Source organism: Lynx canadensis, chromosome C1, assembly GCF_007474595.2.
Source record: "Lynx canadensis isolate LIC74 chromosome C1, mLynCan4.pri.v2, whole genome shotgun sequence".
NCBI lineage: Eukaryota > Metazoa > Chordata > Mammalia > Carnivora > Felidae > Lynx > Lynx canadensis.
Window position 1 is genome coordinate 151,839,718 of NC_044310.1, and position 19,545 is coordinate 151,859,262.

The window sequence follows — 19,545 nt, forward strand, 5'->3', positions numbered from 1 at the left end:
CACAAAGATCACTGCCTGGCATTTTATTATTAATAAAATAATTCTGTTAGTCATAAGAGGAAAAATCTTACTTTTCAAGAATCCGATAAAAAATTTAAAAGTTCATTACTATTTCTTCTTTGAAGTCTTAGATTATAAGAACTGACATTGTTCCATGAAGCCTTAGATTTAGCAAACTTAGTGTGAAATTCAGTCTAAAGTTCAGATTTTAGAATGGGACTACAAAGCCAAATGTTATATTTCTTTGATTTTTTTTCCTGTTTTTGTCAATTTATTTCATTGTTATTTTGAACTACTTGATATCCCTAACCTCTATTCAAATAAAAACAAAATCAGATTGTTAAAACCCAAAGACCCAGTGGAAGACATTTTTCATGCATCATCCTAAGAAATCAGTAAATTATTATCATTTAGGTTTCATTCTATCTTCTTACCATTCTTTAATAGGTTGTTTTCCTTTATTTACAAATGTAAATTTAAAGAGTTTGCTTTGGTAGAGCACTTAACCCTCTCCCAGAAAACAAATAAAAATGCCAAACAAAATATTTTTAAAAATAACTATTCGAAGGCATGGAAGAGCAAATGAATAGACACATAAAATTAAGGGGAATTATACCTTAAAGTGGGCTCCACTTTTTTTTCTAGAGCACATTCCAGTCCACATGGCAAGAGGTGACTAGAACACAAGCGAAAAATTGTTGTCTCAGTGGCTTGTAGCCTCAGAACAGAATTAGGGCTACCAGAGTTGCTGAAAATTGAGTGTAAAAACCCTAGGGGAAAGAAAGAGGACACTGAAGGGGTATTCCCCAAATCTATGTATGACTATCCTCAAATTACTGGCTGTTCCCTAAGCTGTGCATGCATGGAGAACATTCTAATGATAATAGTGAAAAACATCAAGTGGAAGGGTGACTTCAGTGGGCAGAAATCTCAGTTTCTTCCTACAGAAGGAAGATAAAATTTTGAGTTTGGGTTCTTTTCAGGGAAATACCACACCATCATGTCTTAAGACTATCAAGGACATACTAGTACTACAATACTTATCTTGAACAAAGATAAAATCAAAACGGATCTTTCCTTTCTAAATTTTTTTTTAATGTTTACTTATTGTTGAGAGACAGAGAGAGACAGAGCATGGGAGCGCGGATGGGAGAGGGGCAGAGAGAGAGGGAGACACAGAATCTGAAGCAGGCTCCAGGCTCTAAGCTGCAACCACGGAGCCCAGTGTGGGGCTTGAACTCACAGACTGCAAGATCATGACCTGATTTGAAGTCAGACACTTAACTGACTGAGCCTCCCAAATGCCCCCAGATCTTTTCTAATAATGTATAAAACCAAGCTTCCATAGTTCAAGTTTAACAGCCAACCAGTCCGATAAACAAAAATCAACATTCTGCAGAGAAAGATAGTAGAATCTAGAGTTTCTGTAAGTATTTATCTACAATATCTAGTATACAATAAAAATTACTAGTTACATGAGAAAAAAAATGTCGCCCATATTTAAGAGAAAGACAAGTCAATAAGAGATTCCAAGATAACCCAGAAGTGGAGTTTTCAAAAAAGAACTTTAAGCTATTAAAGCATATTCAAGGATCAAAAGGAAACTATTGTCAAAATTAGTGAATATATGGAGGATCTCAGCAGAGGAATGAGAAATATAAAAATAACCCAATGGGAATTTAGAATTTAGAAGTGCAATATCTGAAATAAAAAATTCACTAAAACGGATTAACAGATGACTGGAGATGGCCAAAGAAAGGATCAATGTATGCAGAAAATGTTCAATAGAAATGATCTAATGTGAAAAATGGAGATAAAATGACAAGAAAACAAAAGAGCCTCAATGATCTGTGATGAAAAAACAAGTGATCTGTGATGTGTAATGGGAGTTCCAAAAGGACTTGAAGAGAAAATGGGATACAAAAAGTATTTCAGGATACTAGAGCTGAAAATTTTCAAAATTTGTTAAGAATATAAACTACGAAGAGGTCAGCAAATGCAAAATAGTATCACACAAACTAGACCATATCTAGACATGTATATTTACACTGCTGAAAACCAAAAGAAAAAACAATGTATATTACAAAGACAGATACAACTAAAAACCATGGCTGACATTTCACTAGATTTAATGGAGGCCAGAATGTAATAAGATCTTGAAAGTGATAACATTAAAACCAATAACAAGGAGGACTTCTATTTCTGGGATGATGGAGTACACGTACTTTTCCCTATTTCTCTAAATACAACAAACATCATATATATGTGAATTTATGCCTTAATCTAATCTGACTGGTACCATTATAAGAAGAGAAAATTTGGGTGCACAAACACCAGACATATGCATGCACAAACATGCACAGAGGAAAGACAATGTGAGGACACAATGATAAGACAGCAATCTACAATTCTTGAGAAAGAAACCAAACCTTCTGACACCTTGATCATAAACTTCTAGCCTCCCCAACCATGAGAAAATAAACTTCTCTTGTTTAAGCCGCCCAGTGTGTGGTACTTAATTATGACAGCCCTAGAAAACTAAGATGGTAGATAGATAGAAAGATACATAGATAGATGATAGATAGATGATAGATAGATAGATAGATGATAGATAGATAGATAGATAGATAGATAGATAGATAGATGTGTGTGTGTGTGTGTGTTTGTGCATGTGTAATACTTTAAGACTTTGAAAGGTAGCAGAAGGTAGACCAGCAAGGATCTCAAGACCCAAGGGGCAACATGGTGGTGAGTTCCTTTTTGTTTCATATCCCAGACTTGGAGCGGAAGAAGATGATAGCCTAGAAATTCCAGAAAATACAGACAAAAAAAGAAAAGAAAACAAAACAAAACACAAAAGTGTCTTTTCTCTGTCCGAGAGACCAGGAACAGTCAATCTAGCAAGACCAAAAACTTTTAGACAATAACCAATCTACTACAATAAAAAATAAAGAAAAAACCATGGCCACAGCCCAACCAGAGCAGCACAGGCTGAGTGGCAAAGCTAGACTTCCATTCTTATGAGGCTGTCATTATTCCTGAGGTGGTGTTGAAGAAGGTCAAGTAAGGAGTTAGGATTTTGATTCCCATCAGCTAGTAATGAATCCCCTGCCCTCAGAGTTAATGAAGCCCATACAGCCTAGATCCCACACCAGCCAGCAGTTAACAAGGAACTACTCCCCACTGGTGTCATGGCAGCCCTAGGGAAGATTCAGGACTCTTAATCAGTGGTATGAGCCTATCCCCACCACAATGTGAATGGACTCCACATGGGGAGCTCGGATTCAAAAGTTCATCAAAAAGTAACAAAGCCTTCACTCCCATAGTTGTTAACAAAGGCCAAGTGGGCAACATGAATTTCTATTTCCATCTAGAATCCCCACTCCTTCCTTATGAGGCAGTGTCAGAAAAAGTTAACTAAACCAGAATTTTAAATAATACCCGAAGTCTCAGAACATAACATAAAAATGTCCAGATTTCAACTGAAAATCACTCCTCATACTGAGAACCAGGGAGATCCCACACTGAATAAAACATAAATAAATATAAAAAAGATAATCAATGGACACCCAGACCAAAATCACAAAAATGTTAGAATTATCTGACATAATGAAACCTGGATGGTGAGTGGAAAGAAAAAACAATCTCAAAAGGTACATACTGTATGATTCCATTTATATAACATTCTTGAAAATACGGTTATGGGAATGGAGAACAGGTCTATGGTTGACAGGGGTTAAGAAGAGGGTGGGGCAGGAGAGAAGTGGGTATGGCTAACATATGGCAACGTGAGGGATTCTCGTGATGATGAATGTGTTCCGAATCAGTTGAAGGCGTTAAGACAAAAACTGAGGTTTCCTGGAGAAACAGGAATTCTGCCACAAGATTTTAACATAAGAATCCTCCCTGAATTTCCAGTTGCTGGTCCTTACTACAGATTTTAGATTCAAGGCTACATCAACTCCTGTCTGAGCATCCAGATTGCCTACTAGTCAGCCCTCTCCATCACATAAGCCAATTCCTCAGAATAAATCTTTTAATACATCCTATTAGTTCTGTTTCTTGAGTTCTTATTATGTATCTAATAAGATAATAGTGGTGATACAAAGAGATCATAAAAAGTACTCAATAAGCCAAAGAAGGCAGGGAATGAAGCAAAAAGAACAAAGAACACATAGCTCAGGGACCACACCTCCTAGGTTCGCCGGCAAAGGTTCATGTGGAGTTTGTGGGCATGAGGCAGGCAAGGCTGCTGGCCTCCTGGGGCTGCTCCCTGACTCTGGCAACCACTGCTGCAGGGGGACTGGTGACCCTCAGGCCCAGCAGCTGCTCAGCCTGTGGCTTTGGGGGTCATGGATTTGGTGCCCCACCCTCTACAACCCTACCTGCTCTTCATGCTCTTGGACAAACCCATTGGAATCTGTTCCCGAGTCTGCCATGTATCTGGAGCACAGACTTGGCCTCTGAACTGGGTTGTTTTTCAGATTCATACATGCTCTTTGGCATTGGAACTTCTCTGATGCATGGAGTAGGCTGTACTATTCATGACATCGGGGACAGTGACTACAATAAAAAGCATAGCTCAGGGAGCAGCATCCCTACTTCTCATTATCTCCTACTCGCTAATAAAACGAATTACATACATCATAATAAGAATTACATACCGCCCCAAGAATTAGCCTCGGGGATCGTTACTTGGATGGTCTACTTTCAAGGGCTCCTGTGATCCAACTGTTTACCTGCATCTTTATTTTCTGAAATTATATGGCCAGTAAAATGTGATACTATCTATGCTCATCAGGACAAAAGAGATGATGTTCTAACTGGTCTGAAGTCCATGGTGCTGTGGCTCTGTAGAAACACCAAGCAGTGGCTCAAGGGCTTTAGTGTCAGGATACTGGAGGCACTGTGACTAGTGGGGCCCGGCCAGTACCAGAGCACTTGCTATGACCCCCCTCTGGCCATAGAAGACAATCAGCCTCATCAGATTCACTCTAGACATCCACAAACCTGAGGACGGTGGAAATAAACTTACCTCCAACAAAGTAATAGGACTAATAGTTTTTTAAGGACTGTCCTTGGGAATTTGTAGAAAGAAAAGAAGACAGACAAAACAACGAAAAATATAAATAGAAGAATGTAAAATTGGCAAATGAAGTTTACCTCAGAATTTTTTTAATTTTTTTTTATTTATTTTTTTAAGAGAGAGAGACAGAGTGTGAGCGAGGGAGGGAAGAGAGAGAGAGAGAGACACAGAATCCGAAGCAGGCTCCAGGGTCTGAGCTGTCAGCACAGAGCCCGATGCGGGGCTTGAACTCACAAACTGTGAGATTATGACCTGAGCCGAAGTCAGACACTTAACTGACCGAGCCACCCAGGCGCCCCTACCTAGGAATTTTAAAAACAAATTATAAAATACTCTCAGGTCTTTCTAGCACATGTTTAGATTTGATTAAACTGTCTGTTGCAATATATTAAAAAATTAAGAATCAGAAGATGAAGATTTAGAGCATTTTACCTGGATTTTAGTCCAACTATTTACTAGCAAAACTCCTTCCCTATCACAGAAACCAGGGTGTTTTCAGGATTTGAGATGACCTTGAGAATTTAAGCTGATGTATTCTTCTGTTCATTATAATTCTCCTCTGAAATAATGGGGGTTGTATATGTTTTGGCATGTTAGGAAAAAAAAATGTGTATTAGAATACATATGTAAATGAATGTCTCTCTAGAAAAAATGGGCTTTCGTTTTAAGGAAAAAATAAAAGCGGCTATGGAAAATTAAGGTTTATTGTTTTTAATTGCAACTTTTATTCACTGTCAAAAAACTAATTTAGGAAACTATTCTATATTATATATAGAATTTAAATAAGAAAACATTATTTTACCTACTATAAGAAAAAAACACATGACAAAACAGAAAACAAAGAGCAAGATTATAAACTTAAATGCAAGTATATTGATAATTACCTCAATTGCATATGGCATAAGTGTTCCAGTTGTAAAGTAGAGCAGAGTAAGACTCACTTTATGTTGTGTATAACAAATCTACTTTAAATACAAAGATACGTTAAAAGTAAAAGAACAAAAGTGACATATCATGTAAGCACAAATCAAAACAAAGTTGGAATGGCTATAGGAATTATTATATCATGTTTATTTCAGAGAAAAGAATATTATAAATGGTGAATAGCAATGCTTTATAATGTTAAAGGGTCAATTCGTAATTGAATTAGATGAAGGCAGTTAAAAGGTATAAACTTCCAGTTATAAATAAGTCCTGGGGATGTAATGTACAACATGATGACTAATAGTTAACAGTGCTGTGTGGTATATTTGAAAGTTGCTGAGAGTAGATCCTAAAAGATCTCATCACAAGGAAAATGTTTTCTTTTTAATTTTTTCTTTTGAGAGAGAGAGCGAGAAAGAGAGAGAGAGCATGAGAAGAGGAAGGGCAGAGAGAGAGGGAGACAGGACCCTAAACAGGCTCTGCACCGACAACAGACAGCCCAATGTGGGGCATAAACACACAAACCATTAGATCATGAGGTGAGCCAAAGATGGACACTTAACCATCTGAGCCACCCAGGTACCCATGTTTTGTCTCGTTTTGTATCTATAAGACATGATGAATATTAAGTAAACCCATTGTGATAATCATTTCACAATGAATGCAAGTCAAGTCATTATGCTACATATGCCTTAAATTTATACATTACTGTAGGTCAATTATATCTCAATAAAACTGGGGTAAAAGATACATTTTTCAGGGAAACATAAAATCCTAAATATATATGCATTTAATCATAGGCCTTCGAATGTATAAAGCCAAAACTGACTTCCACAATATCAAGTGCTTTATTACTTACGGGATAGTCCACAAATCTGTATTTTTCTAATCCTACACCAAATGAATGGGAATGGCTGAAGGGGGAGACACTAACAAGGTTCGTATTTCTTCTAGCAAGATGGATCAACCCAGTGGCTAAACCTGGGTGCACACTTGAGGAAGAAAAGTTTAGGTCAAAATAAATGGAAAGAATGTAAACTAATGACTGAGTGTAAAGGAGTTAACAAAATAATTATTCATAAAGGAACATGAAACACTGTTTTGGTATCTTGAAAAAGACTTACACAGCAAAAAAATAATTTTCTTTCTTAGTTTTGGGTCAGATACCTGTAAGGATGATACACTTTTTTCTGCTGATTCTCCATCATTACTAAAAGAAAACACCATGACCTGGGAGATAGCATCATCCAAAATCATTACTGGAATGGCTTATGTCATATGCTTCCATAAAAGAACAGAATAGAAATCCCCATGACATCTAAAGGGAAGAACACTAATATGGTATGTATGTTGTTTGGTTCTCATTGTACAGGCTATATTTACTATTGTGACCCAAACTGGACTATATCTATCTGAATTTCTTTTCATAGGCCAAACCTCATGCACTTCATTCTATATTAAAAATGAAGATCATTGTGTAACTATAAATTTTGATGAACTGTTAAGAAAAGGTAGAAGGACAGAATGTCTTCTGCTACTTTGCTGGTGCCTCATAGTGTTTTAAAGAAACTGAAATACGAAATATGGCATTTTTAGTTATAAGGTATGTTTTCCAAATACACATGGACAGCACACAGTGGGCACAACAAACATGATGGAAAAACACAACCAAATCAAAGAGACCTTTAGGGGAAATAAGAGCAGGCCTAGGGATATTTAGATAAATGGAATTTTCTTTAATTAAGAGAGTTCTTAGAGAAAAAAAGGTCCTGTAAGAAAAGGTGGCTTGGGGATCATTCAAATTCCATGAAGTAGCCACAAGACTGCAAGCTGTTTGGTCTGATAAGAGAGTTTTAACTCAACAGTTTTTACAAAATAGAACAAAGTTAAGACAACATGCGCATGCGTAACAGTGAGAAAAAGCTTTGTATCATCACACAAACAGGAGTTTTAAATGTATTACTTCAAACAGAGGCGAACACAAGCAATCCTGTTGACCTGGTATACAACTGCCAGAGCACAAGCAGTCCATTTATGGAAAATATATGGATCCCCTTATTAATAGAAGTTTCCAAATGGGAAGTATATTTTATATCAGTCTTCTTAACATCTCTGGCATCATCACAGATCAGAATAAGACAGCCCAATTGTACAATTGACAAACATTAAATTTTACATGAATACTCCCAAGAGATAGTTAAAAGCCCTTCTTAAGAGCCTCCTTCCATTTGAAACTCATCTTGTTTTGATTCTGTGTGATGAGGAACTTATCTTCACACAGAATACCTAGAACTTTATATCTCACTGACCCACGGTCTTTGGTTAATAATTGTACATAATATTTGGCACATAGGAAATGGTTATTTCTGTTGGAAAGTAGCAATAAATCCTACAGTCATAATTTCTTATTTGTTTTATATATTTTTAATATTCATAATAATGTTGAAATTTGATACAATAGTCAGATGACTGGTAAAGTCAATTTGATAGATGACATAAGACTTATGAAAATACAGATAGTTGATCAAATGTACTGGGAAACTGAGTTAAAGTCTGCTTCGGATGTGATATAATCTCAGTGGAGAATTATGGGCCTGAATAGGACTTAGATCTCATTAATAATGAATTAGTTATCTATTAAAAGCTATAATCCTAAGCTTATAATAAAGTTCAAATTGCAATGGACAAAGGTTGTAAGAAAATAGCTAAGTTGGTGCAAAAATCTGACAAAATTTTCACAGGAATTATGTGTTATTTGGTTGTTGTCTTATATCGATAATTACACTTCACTGGTATAATGTGGATTCATTTTATCTGGTTTGGATTTCTCTCATGCTTATCTCAAGAGCTACTGACCCTTGGTGAATGCTATGGAAATTATTGAAAGATAAATAGTATTCTATAACCATGCGCTGGTGAGTTGTTTCAGAGTAGGATTTAATACCCTGAAAGCATTGTTTAGAAATACTAATTGGATTTATAATTTGCACCTGGTTTCCATAAATGGTAATGGGGCTCCAACAGTTAAGGCTAGTCACACAGCTACAGAATATGCCCTGTAAAATCAGCATACTTTAAAGACCTTGGCCATCATAGATCTTGGCTTTTCCTGGTACTAAGATGCCTCGCCTGTAAGCAGTTGATGATGGTATGAGACCTTAAATAATAAATTTGTTTTGCAAGTAAAAACTATTTGAGACGTATGAGCCCTTGTCACAATTGAACAATTAAGTTGATTAATGTGTAATTAACTCTTTTTTATATACTACTATCATTTTTTCAAAGATTAATAGAAAAATATAAAGATCCAAATGAATTGGAACAACACTATCAACTTTGCCAAATTGACATTTATAAACCCTATTTCATGCTGGGTGAACAAGTATTCTTTTGTAGCGTACACAGAACACTCATCGAAACAGACCATATTCTGGTTCATAAACAAATCAAAATAAATTTGAGAGGACTGAGTTCATACAAAACGTTATCTGAACACAACAGAAGTAAACTTAAAGAAGGATATCTGGAAAATTCCCAAATATTTGGAAATTAAACCATACACTTTGAAAGAACTCATAGTTAAAAGAAAAATCATAAGGCAAATTATAAACTATTTTGAATTGAATGAAAAAATCCACATAATAAGATATGAAGTACATAGCTAAAGCATTGTTTGCAGGGAATTTTACAGCATTGAATTAAATAATCATTAAAGGAAAGAAGAAACATTTCAAAGCAGTATTTAAGTTTTATCTTAAAAAACTAGAAAAATAAAAATCAAACTAAATCCAAAGTAACTAGAGGTAAGGAAATACTAGTGATATGAGCAGAAGTCAATGAACTATAAAATGAAGTAGAAAACGAAAAAAAAGTAGAGAAAAGCAATAAATTAAAAAGCTGGTTCTTTCAAAAATATAACAGTGGATAAAATAAATTGATCAAAAAATACAAATCACCAATATCAGGACTGAAATTAGGGACTTTACCACACATATTAACTGATGTCTATGTCTTAATCCTCTAAACCCATGAAGATGTCACCTTATAAGGCAAAAGGGACTTTTCTGATGTTATTAACGGTCTTTATTTTCCAGGCAAAGACAATGTAATTTCCAGAGTCCTTATAAGAGGAAGGCAGAAGATTCAGAGTGAGAGATGGCAATGTGATGACAGAAGCAGAATCAGTAAACTAGATTTGACAGGGCTCTACTGCTGGCTTAGAAGACAGAAGAAATGGCTTTGAGCAAGGAATCCAAAGAACCTCTAGAATCTGGAAAAAGTAAGGAAAGGATTCTACCTTAGACCAGAAGGTACTGGCATTGCCAACGCCTTGACTTTAGCCCAGTGACACTGACTTTGTACTTCTGACCTCCAGAACAAACTTGCTAAGCTACTAAATTTCTTTTCATATGTTACAGCTCTAATAGGAAATGAACGCAGTAGCCTCTTCGACAAATGGTGCTGAATTAGATAACCATATGTAAAAAATAAACCTCATATCTTGTCCTACACCATTATAAATATTGGATGAAAATTAATAATATACCTAAATGTAAGAGCTAAAGATATACTTCTAGGAGGGAAAAAAAAAAAAAAAATCTTAGGAGAAAATTAGATTAGGCAAATATTTCTTAGAACACAAAATCATGAAAAGCAATACCAAAGATAAATTGGGCTTCATCAGAATTGAATTATTTTGCTCTTTAAAACACACTGTTTAAAAAAACAAAACGGCCATCCACAGATTTGTAGAAGATATTTACAAAACATATCTCATAAATAACTTGGATGTCCATACCACATATTAAGACCAACTAACTGGGGCGCCTGGGTGGCTCAGTCGTTTGAGCGTCCGACTTCAGCTCAGGTCACGATATCACGGTCCGTGAGTTCGAGCCCCGCGTCCGGCTCTGGGCTGATGGCTCAGAGCCTGGAGCCTGCTTCCGATTCTGTGACTCCCTCTCTCTCTGCCCCTCCCCCGTTCATGGTCTGTCTCTCTCTGTCTCAAAAATAAATAAAACGTTAAAAATTTAAAAAAAAACAAAAAAGACCAACTAACTTAAAACACGTATCAACAGGCAAAATCGTTTAACAGGTGCTTCACCAAAGAAGTAAGAAGTATAAATAGCAAATAATCCCAGGAAACAACGTTCAAGATCACGTGGTTGGAAAAACACAGGACAAAAACATGAGGCAGCACCTCCCGGTTGTGGCAATTGATAAAACAAACCCAAAGCCACCTACGCAGGCGCACACATGCATCAACACACAAAAGTGGCAGGGCCAAGTATCAGTGACAAGGCAGAGTAACGGCAGCTCTTATACATATTGATGGGGCTCGCCGGTTCCCAAACTGGCCCCCGTGGTACACAGCGGGCAGGAAGAGAGGGAAGAAAGAGGCAGGCCGCCCCAGATTGGAGGAGGCCGGCTGAACAAACAAGGAGCTTACTTACGAGGCTTGTGGAGGACCGCGGCAGCAAGACGAGTGGATCTCCGCGCCCGCCGCCAGAATCTTGAAAGTTTATACAGAGGCCTTAACTGGGTTGAGCAACGTATCCAATCCAGATGGTCTCAGCAACACCTTAGTCTCTCAGGGATGCGTCCTTGGAACAGCTCTTTATGTAGAAATGGTGGGTGGGCGGAACATTCCAAAGATGGAGGAGTGAGGTAGGGTGGGGCATGAGGAGCTTCCAGGTGCCCGGATCCAGCTCGTGGGTCAATTTGCGGTCGTGTCCTTTCAGTGACCTCCTCCAACACTACACCACTGTGACCGGCTCTTGGCAATCTCACAGATCTCCTTCTTCACAAATGTGCCTTGTGCGAGCAGTCAGCAAGGGATTTCCTTAGCGTGAAGGTGGCTCGTTTGGTGCCTGTCTGGCTCCATTGGAGGCAGACACCACAGCAGGAATATAGGCGTATGCAAGGGAAAACACAGATTAAGATAATGATTCTCAAAATAAGTAACATTTTTTTCCCCCACCAAGAGCCCCATGATATGAACCATTGACTTATTATGTCCCCTAGGCCGGTGGTCGGATGCCTCAAGGTGGTGTCACTTGTGTCTCATGTGATTTAATAAAGTTGATAAATCAGGCTCCAGACTCATCAGTATGAACACACAGAATTCTGCTGGGATAATGGCACAGGTGCCTCCTAGCAAGGCAGTAATAATGTTCGATTCTATTTTGGGAGACAGCTTTTCTCGTTAGAAAGATTTCAGTGTTCAGTAAAGAGAGGCTTTTCCGGCTGTCCTCCTGGGTGAATTTAGTAAGCATTTCCATGTACTCTATAATGTCCACCAGACCAATGGAGGGAACAAAGATGGTGGTCGGATGATCTATCAATGGAAAACAGAATGTTCCCACCTGGCCTTAAGGAGAGGGAGGTTGGCAGCTTTAGAAATCTGACCTGCATGTTCATACCATATATGCTGACTGAGGGAGGCAGCACTGTCAGGCATGATGCGATGGACTGAGGTCGGATATGCCAGACCAGAACCTCCATGTTCTCCCCTCTTTCAGTGCTGCATGTTCCATTCCAGATATAGTGTTTTGTAGCAAGACAATAAGATTGCAGTGGAGGTGGGGTAGTTCCCTCCTCACCCAGAGGTGTAAAGTAACACGCCCATCTGGATGGGGACATCCTGTTGCAAATTCCAATAGACAATGCCTTTTCCGGGTGTGATGGGACTTGGCATTCTCAGCATGTTGATCCGCAATGAGAGTGGGCACAGTGGCTGTTTCCCATGACTTCCATACCTTTATGGCATTAGGTGCCTCAGCAGGGCCAAGCTAACATATGAGACCATAGGTTCTGCTGGTTGATCACTGAAATGTATTAAAGCCTGGAATAGTACCTTAGTATACCCAACCTAGGTGGTTTTATCTGTTAGTAATTTGATCTACTGCTTTAATATTCCATTCTTCCTTTCTACCAACTCTGCTACTTGCGGGCTATAATAGAGATGGAACCTCCACTCAGTGTCATGTACTTTTGTCTAGTCTTGTACATCATGACCTTTGAAATGGGAGTTCCAGTCCCTGTCTATTCAATGAGGGTGTGTGTATCTAGTACTCAGCTTCTCTAATCCTCTAATGGTGGCAGCCTGGTTTGTGCAGTAACAGAGGAAACTTGGGTTAGGCCAGGTGCAGTGGTCACACAAACCAGGGCATACTTGGAACACTCATTTGATGGAGGGTGCTAGTATAACCAATTTGCCAGTCTCTCACAGGTTGAGAACTTGGATGGATGGTCCCCGACTCCTTTGGCAGTTGCCTTGGCTGTTTAGAACACACAGGACATGCTATTATTGCACTAACCAGGTCACTGTATTTCAAGGGCAATCCAGCATCCTTGGCAATACACCTTCCCCCGAGTGCTACAGTGGTCACTCTCTCTTTGCACCCAATCTGCTGTATCTACTGAAGGATCAGCTGCTGGCACCCAATGGCTGCTGGTACCCAGCGCCTTATGAACTGGGACATGGAAAGCAGTGAGGACTACTACAGGCTTTTGCTGGCGAACTAAAATGCTTTTCGACATTTCTTGGCTTCAAAATGCTCATTCGTGATCATCCATGCCCCAACTTCCCATTATCCATGCCATAGGGTTAATCCCTTTAGAACAACTCAACTGTCCCTGCAGACGGTTAAGTGCCTAGGGTTCCTAAGTGATCACAAGTTAAACCACGGAGTTTGGCCCACTGGCTTCTCAGTTCATTTGTGTTTCCCTCTGGCTGAGGTCAGAATTGGGCTGAATAGTGATTGTAGTGCCTGTCAACCAATTGCCTTGACTAGATCCATCAGTGGGCCTTTCTTCTGCTCCCTATCTGCAGGCCTCAGGAAGGGGAGTGGCCATTTGGAGGATCTACATACCCTCTGGGGCCTAGAAGCACTCACATTTGTAGGGACAGTGAACTGTCAGACAAGGTGCTCCTCTGCTGCAAATAGGGATCCATTTAGTCAAAGTGAGAATTGGAGCCACCACAGAAATGGGTCAGTGGAACATATTCTCAACCCTGCCCTTGATAGAAAGAGAAATGGGGTTTTATTGTTGTTGTTATTGTTTTAACCATGAAATGCTCTTCTTTTATGAGAGGCTCTACTTGGAGGAGTGCTGTGTATACTACCAGAAACTGTTGTTCTACGGGTATATATGGAGTCACTGTTCCCTTTCAGAGCTAGGGACAAAATTCCATCAATACTTTCCCCTTCTGTTTTCTTCGCTACAGTGCCCAACCCATATCTTCTGGAGTCACGGATATACCTAAGTCAAATGGTAGCCCTGCTTGGAAAATGCCTAGTTTTAATCGGCTTTACTAACATTTTTGTTTTTTCAGAGGTGGCTTTCTGCTCTGATCCCCAGTCCCACATGTACCCTTTTACCAGGTGGTATAAGGAACAGAGGCACTCTGCCAGGTGGGCAATTACAATCCTCTAAAAGCCCCAAAACCCTACAAAGGCTTACATCTCTTTCTTTTTCTTAAGGTTGGATAGGCTTGCACTTTATCAATCACAGCTTCTATGAGAATGCACATATTATGTGGGTTTTTTTAATATTTATTATTTTGAGAAACAGTGCAAGCAAGGGAGGGGCAGAGAGGGGGGCAGAGGACCTGAAGTGGGCTCTGCACTGACAGGTTGACAGCAGTGAGCCTGATGTGGGACTCGAACGCACGAACCATGAGATCATGACCTCGGATGCTCAGTCAACTGAACCACCCAGGCTGCCCAAGGAGAATGCATGTCTTACCTGACCAAATGACTCCTAAAAAGTTTGTAGCAGTGCCTGGGCCTTGAATATTCTGTAGATTCACCATCCATCCTGTCCCATGCGGATGTTCTAGGAAAGCCTGTAGAGTGCCCTGCAGCAGAGACAAGTCTTCGCATGTTAACATTGTATCATCAATGTAATGGGCCCATTTTACTGATGTGAGGAAGACCAGTGACAGATCTTAAGCTACCGTTGCTTGATGTATTGTGGGGCTATGCAGGTAACCTTGAGTAAGCACTTGAAATGTCCTTTGCTGCCTGCCTATGTGAAGGCAAAATGATCTTGTGACTCAGTGGCTAGAGTTATACTGAAAAATGCATTTGTGTACTACAGCATGGTATATACCTAGGACTGTGGCTAAGTTATCTAAGATGGCGGCAGGGTTGGGCACAGCCACAAGGATGGCAGCACTACCTTATTCAATTCTGAGTAGTACACAGTCATCTACGAGGAGCCATCTAGCTTTTTTTATTGGCCATACCAGGCTGTTGAAAACACTATGGGCAGGGTGCAATACCCACTTGTTGCGGGTCTTGGATAGTTTCTCCTATTTCTTTATGCTCCCTAGACAATTTATATAATTCAACAGTTACCATTCTGTGGAGGCAGTATGCTTACTGATTCCCAATTGGCTTTTCCCCTTATCTCTGGTTTTATTACTGTAACCTGGAGGTGGAATTCATTGCTAGAGGTTTCCAAAATTTTATCTTGTAGGATACCATCGCCCAATATGTTCTCTGGTATCAGAGAGATTAAAAATATATGCCTGTGGGGAAGAACGCCCAACTTGCAGTACCGAAGAAACCTTCCTAATCATAACATTTTGCCTTCTGTAACCATCAATGGTGCTGACGAGGCCAGAAACCTTGAGAGTTACCATGTAAGTGAGTATAGTAGTCCTCCCTTATCCATGGTTTTGCTTCCTGTGGTTTCAGTTACTTGTGGTCAACCAGAATCTGGAAGCAGGTGATACTCCTGATGAATCACCAGAAGGTCAATAGTAGCCTCATGCTATGTCACAATGCCTACATAATTTGTCCCATTTGATCTCTTCACTTAGGCATTTTATCATATCACATCATCACAAGAAGGCTCAAAGATACTTTGAGAGAGAAAGACCATAATCACGTAACTTTTATTACAGTATATTGCTATAATTAATCCTGTTCTCAGTAATTATTGTTGTCAGTCTCTTTCTGTACCTAGTTTATATACACTTTATCATAGCCATGTGTGTAAAGGAAAAATCATAGTATATATGGGGTTCAGTATTATCTGTCATTTTAATACTATCCCCTGGGACTCTTGGAATGTTTCCCTTATGGATAAGGGGGACTACTCTACATGTCACCTCCTGTGTCACCTTTTGTTTATTTCTGGGGGACCAGTAAATAACTCAATATGAGGCTTGTGATGGCTTCCAATGGCTGTCAGTTGGAGGTAATCTTGGCTTATATCCTATACCTGGGGCATGGGAGGAACCCACCCTAAGTTGGATGATATCCCCCAGGCCTTGGCTGGAGCTAGCAGGGAAAGGTGGGGCAGGTATGAACTGTTGTTCAGTGTTTTTGTTTTTTTTTTAAGTTTATTTATTTTGAGAGAGACAAAGAGAGTAGTAAGTGGGGGAGGGGCAGAGAGAGAGAATCCCGAGCAGCCTCTGTCCTCAGGGCAGAGCCCAGTGTGGGACTCAATCCCACAACCATGAGATCATGACCTGGACCAAGTAAAGAGTTGGATGCTTAACCAACTGAGCCACCCTGGAGCCCCTGTTGTTCAGGTTTTAAGGCTTTTCCATTAAATGACCAACATTGTGTTGCTTTATATATGCTCAGGTGGGGTCTCAGCAGCAAAGAGGTCAAACCACATTTGCTTCTAGGTTACACTTCACAGCATATTGGGATAGCTTTTTGTTTTCAGAGCTCCCTTTCTTTCTTGGGTCTTTCCCACAGCCCATACTCATTCCTGATATTTGTCAGTTTCACCCAAATCAGAAATGGGTTGCTCAACATCATAAATGTCTTCTTCCATGATTAGGTTCAGCATGGATAGCAGCATCCTCTACTAGGTGCTGGGGTGCACCAGAGTATCTTACAGTGATTGTGGCCAGATCGGGACCTTCTAAGACTATAGCACAGATTGTCTATCTCATTTCAAAACTCCCTAAGAATTTGTTGTATCTCCTCTATAGATTTCCAGGGACCCACATGCCCACACTCCCCCTTCACTGGGCCAAGCATCCCTGCAGGCTGGAATAATCCAATCTATAAGGTAGTGAGTGCTTTAAATCCCCTCAGTACCATGCAAATGTTGCCAATGGGCAGGGTATGTGGTGATGTTGCTCATTTTTTCTGCCTGCTGTCAGTCAGAGAAATATCACAGCCACCTCCCCCACTCCTTGCCCTCCATCCCCATCCTATAACCACACTAACCATGCCTGAATACTTTACCTGGAGTTTTGCCAGAACTTGATGGCTATTTACATAAGCTCGGTGGGAGTATATTCTTTCATCACAAATATATCCTAAATTAAGGGCTGTTCTAACTGGCTAGGGATGCTGTTGCTGTGCTTCTATTTTCCTTTGTATTAGAGGTCAGACAGTACAGGGCATTTCATGTGTTTCACTGACAGTCACCACAACATCCTCCTCTTCACTCCCCTCACTTTCCCAGGGATCCCATTCCATAACATCCCTTTCAGGCTTTGGCAGAAGAACCTTGATCTTCATCCTAGACAGTTTGTTCCCTCTTAGCTTTGCAAAGTGGCAGGTGAAGTCTCCAACTTACTATCCCGGTCTCCTACCTTGTCAGGCAGCCCCGAGGCTAGCAAAATTATGGATACCACGCATCCTTTCTCTAACCTCAGATCTTCTTCCAATTTTCTGACTCAAATGTCAGCCTCTAATTGGGCGTCGGTGGACAGCCAAATTGCCCACAGTAGAGGCCAGCCCACTTCAGCAGCCATCTGTTGTTCTTTTCTGCCACAGTATACTATGCCCGGTTCCTCAAACAAATGCATTAAAATGGCTGGCATTTCAGGCAGATTATTTAATAGTCCACAAGCATCTAACATATGGGCCACCTCTCCCTACCTATATACAGGTAAATGGCCGATTCAGGATTCTCCCCAAGAGTACCTCATTCCCAAGATCCATGTCTTCGGTCTGCTGGATAGCTCACCAATTCTTGGTTTGCCACTGGCCCCACATAAGGAGGGCAAAGAGACACCCAAGAAAGGCAGGCCACTCCATAGTAATAGGTGCCAGGTTTAATAAGCAAGGGACCTTATATATGAGTATTGTCTTGGGCAGCTGTGAAACAAGTAGATGTTCTCACCTGCTGACCAGAATCTTAAAGGTTTAGATAGAGGCCTTAAATGGGTTGAGTCACATAATCAGTCCAGATTATCTCAACAACACCTTACTCTCTCAAGGCTATGTCCTTAGAACAGCTCCTAATCTGGGAATGGTGGGCTGAACATCCACTTGAAGGACAGAGGAAGAGGTGAAGAACCTCGTGTTGCCTGAGTCCAGCTCTGAATTCAACCAGCGGTCACATCCTCTTGATGATCCCCAACATGAATAAAAAATGGTACAGTTCCTTTAGATAACAGCTTGCTTTTTCTTTATGAAGTTATTTACGCACATCATACAATTCAGCAATACAAATTGTAGCTAGTTGTGGAATTAAAAAAATGAAAATAATTGTGTATCAAATATTTGCACGTGAATGTTTATAACAACCTTATTCCTAATAGTTCCAAACTAGAAAAAAAAACACATAAAATATCTATCAACTAGCCCATGGACACACAAATCATAAAATATCCATATAATAAGATGCAATGAATAATATTCAGCAATGAAAAGGAGCATGCTACCACATTTCAAAACAAACGAATTGTGAAAGCATTAAGTAAAAGATACCAGAAAATAAAACACTAAACAATCTGTTAACCCCATTTATTTAAAATTCTAAAATAAGCAAAACTATTGTGACAGAAGGCAGGTCAGCGTTTGGCAGAGACTCTGGGTAGACAGAAGTGTTGACCACAAAGGGGCATGTGGGACATGATGCTTGGGATGATGGACATATTCTATATCATGGTTTGGGTGATGGTTACATGATTGTATACAATTGTTAAAACTCCTTGAATTACACACTTGACAACTAACACACTCAACAACACAGATAAATCTCTAAAATATGTTGAAAAAATGAAATCAAACACAAAAGACTAAATGCTTTATAATTCCATTTATATGATTCAAAAAAGGACAAATAACCTACAGTCTTTACAAAATAGACAATGATTGTTTATGGGGATGTTGGTTGACCAGAACCTTATACCAAACTATCATCTCGGGTGATTGGAATTTTTTGGCATTTTTACCGGTATGGTGGTTACTAAGGTGTAGATATTTATGACAGCTCATCGAACTAGGCACTTTAAAAAAAATTTGTTGTATGTAAATTTTTCCTCAGTAAGAAAGATTGATTTTCCCTACTTGGACTGAAACTAAGTGTACAATTTGGCACATCCTTAGGGTTTCTTACCATGCCATTTATTTCAGGAGCTATCAAAACACTCAGTTGTTTCAGGCTTTGCACTTTCCAAATGTCACAAGAAGAAAGTCACCTAGATGAACATGCTAGACCAAAAACCACAACTTTCAAATTCCCTATTTAACTCCTAAGGTAAAATTAAATTGTAAGTATGCCTGAATTACTATAATTCTCAAATTCCCTGACTGTGGAGTGGCCTC

The 19,545-nt window shown here is 39.4% G+C and overlaps 1 pseudogene; it reads left to right on the top strand.

Annotated features, from left to right (window-relative positions):
• The first annotated feature begins 4,352 nt into the window (after window positions 1–4,352).
• On the top strand, window positions 4,353–5,143 carry LOC115519861 (annotated as a pseudogene).
• Window positions 5,144–19,545: the final 14,402 nt, after the last annotated feature.